The sequence below is a fragment of the Hyperoodon ampullatus genome, assembly GCF_949752795.1.
Source record: "Hyperoodon ampullatus genome assembly, chromosome: 6".
Classification (NCBI taxonomy): domain Eukaryota; kingdom Metazoa; phylum Chordata; class Mammalia; order Artiodactyla; family Ziphiidae; genus Hyperoodon; species Hyperoodon ampullatus.
The window spans coordinates 58151984-58155208 of record NC_136919.1 but is presented as its reverse complement, the minus strand read 5'-3'; positions in this window follow the sequence as shown (position 1 = coordinate 58155208).

Sequence of the window (3225 nt, the reverse complement as noted above, 5' to 3'; positions counted from 1 at the left end):
AAGATCTCCAGGTGATTCACCTTCACCTCCTGTGAATTGGTAGTGAGAGCTAGAGTTTTGATCTGGTTTAGGTTCACTATTTTGGGGGGCAAGGCTGCTTTGTAAGTGGTGTTGCATCCTTGATTACTTCTCAACCCAGCATGCCTGCTCCTCGTCTGCCAGGACTTGTGCCTCCTTGTCACTCAGGCCTCTGAAAATGCAGGCACAACCAAGGATCTGCCCTCTGCCAACCTCCACTCTCTTTCCCTCCTGAGCCCCAGTGAGCTCACTTACCCCAGAGCTCTCAGGTATCACTTTTATAGTCATGATCCACAAGTCTTTCTCTCTAATCCTGACCTGTCCTTGGTCTCCTGATTTGCCTTTCCAGTTGCTGAAAGAATATATCTTCCTAGATGTTCAGCCTGCCTTTTAATTCAACACATCAAAGCCTAAATCATTATTTTCCCTCTTATCTTCCCTTTTGGGTTAGTAACCTAGCCATCTTCTGATCACTCAGGCTACACTGTTTGAAGTTCTTTTCCATTTTCCACCCACTCTTTCATGTCCTGCCTCTAATCGGTAGTTAAGTTTTATTAATTCTCCTTCTGTATTTGTCAGGCTTCATTAGGTTATTCTGGGGTAAGAAACAAATCCCCTCAATTTCAGTGGTTGACAGCACAAAGTTATATTTTTTGCTCAAGTTATGAGTTGGCCGTGAGTCGACTCCAGCTCTGTTCTGCTCTAGGTGTCTTCTTCTTTCTGGGATCCAGGCTGAAGAGGCAGTCCCAACATGGGGTATGGCAAAGGGAAATGAGGAATGGCAGGACTACGACTCAGTTTCAAAGCCTCTGCTCAGTCATGGAAAAATCAGTTCCATGCACATTTCATTTTCCATAGCCAATGATAAAGTCAAGTCCCATATCCGTGGGTTGGGAAAGTGCATCAAGTATCTCAAATCCATAGTGCAATCTATCACAACTCCCATTTTATATCTCCGTTGCATTCCTTATTCAATTCCTTTACCCCTGCCTCAAACTTCACTTTTCTTAGCTTAGAATTCACTTCCTCGGAGAAGCCTTTTCCCCGTCACCCTCCGGCAAGATCACATCCATTGCTCTCTGTTGTCATGGGACTTGTACTTTTTCATAGCATGTGGCACAACTGTAATGAATTATTTATGCAATATTTAATCTCTGACTTTCCCCCAAGTTCTGTGAGGGCAGAGACAGCATCTGCTTTGCTTACGATGTTATCCTTGGCACCTAGAAAACTGTCTAGGGCCCATCGCATATTCAGTAATTATGTAAAAGGTGCAAAAGAATGAATGCATGTCTTAGTCATGCCCATATCATCCCGCACCTGGATTACTGAGAAACATTATCAGTAGTTCTTTTTTTTATATAAATTTATTTATTTATATTTATTTATTGTTTTTGGCTGTGTTGGGTCTTCGTTGCTGTGCACGGGCTTTCTCTAGTTGCGGCAGCGGGCACTGCTCTGTTGCAGTGAGCAGGCTTCTCATTGAGGTGGCTTCTCTTGTTGTGGAGCATGGGCTCTAGGGGCAGGGGCTTCAGTAGTTGTGGCTCCCAGGCTCTAGAGCACAGGCTCAGTAGTTGTGGCACACGGGCTTAATTGCTCCTTGGCATGTGGAATCTTCCCAGACCAGGGCTCAAACCCGTGTCCCTTGCATTGGCAGGCGGATTCTTAACCACTGTGCCACCAGGGAGGCCCCTTATCAGTAGTTTTTGACATCTATTTTATTCTTCAGCCATCAAGGTTTCCTTCCTAAAGACCTACTCTTTTCACATCATCTATTAGGCGTTTCATTCAGCTTCTTCTTCTGCCACTTTTCCAGCTAAAACATAGTATTGAAGTTTCCTGAATTATTACGCTTTCTCAGACCTCCATCCTTCTGCACATACTATTCGTTCTAAAGAATTCGCCCCCGCCCCCCTCGGTGCTCTGCCTGGTAAAATCCTATTCACCTTGTTCATCTCAGTCTGGAAGCTGCCTCCCCTGATGAGCCCCCCTTGACTCTCAGTGCAGACTTGGGGCCCCTACCGCTCTGCTTCCCTATTCTGTGTCTGCACCTCCGTTTCAGCAATTGTCGCGTTGTATTCTAATGGTTTGTGTGCTTCTACTAGACTAAGCTCAACCAGGGCAAGAACGATATTTTTGTCTTCTATTACCCAGCACTTAATATAGAGCCTGGCACAAAGCAGATGCTCAAAATTGCTGCTACACTGTTGCAAGCTACAGTTATTTAACAAAGGAACAGCTTCTCTATCCAAAAGCAGAGGTCAAAACACATGTTAACAACTTCCATGCACTTCAGGCATGGGCAAAGCCTCAGACTTCCTATCAGAATCAACATACACCCAGTCCTAACATTGTTTGTGGTTTTCCAGCACAGATTAGAGAAAGGAGAGAGGCACTTCTAAATTGAGGCCTAGTGACAACTGCAGAAAGTGGCCTCTGACGGCTGTCAGTAAACAACCAGAGAGCACCCACGGCAGCAAAGGTGGCTGCTTTCTTGCAGTGGGTGCACTAGTGTTTCCCTGGCAAGGTCCCGCTTCCTGCAGCCCTCCCCCATAATTCTGAGCCTGGAGACTTCTTAGATTAAAAAAAAAAAAAAAAAATCATCCAGGGCTTCTCTGGTGGCGCAGTGGTTGAGAATCTGCCTGCCAATGCAGGGGATGCGGGTTCGTGCCCTGGTCTGGGAAGATCCCACATGCTGCGGAGCAACTAGGCCCATAAGCCACAACTACTGAGCCTGCGCGTCTGGAGCCTGTGCTCCACAACAAGAGAGGTTGCGACAGTGAGAGGCCTGCGTACCGCGATGAAGAGTGGCCCCTGCTCACCGCAACTAGAGAAAGCCCTCGCACAGAAACGAAGAGCCAACACGGCCAAAAATAAATAAATAAATAAATAAAATTAAAAACAACCAACCAAAAAAAAAACTATTAAAAAAAAAAAAAAAACCTTGGTAACTTTTTCTGTTTCCCTCCTAGCTGGAGAAGGGGGCGAGACTCTGGGCCCCAGTTTCCTGGTGATGAGCCTGATGAAAGGATGACTTCCTTCATTGGGCTCCTCTTTTCTTCCTCTTTTTCTTGGTAGCAGCAGCAGTCTTGGCTTGGATTTGGTTTTCCAGGAAAGAAAAGTGTATAGTCCAGAGTGAATTTTTGCTCCACCACACATTGGCTAAGATGGTGATTCTCATACATGAGAGTGGGTCAGAATCACCTG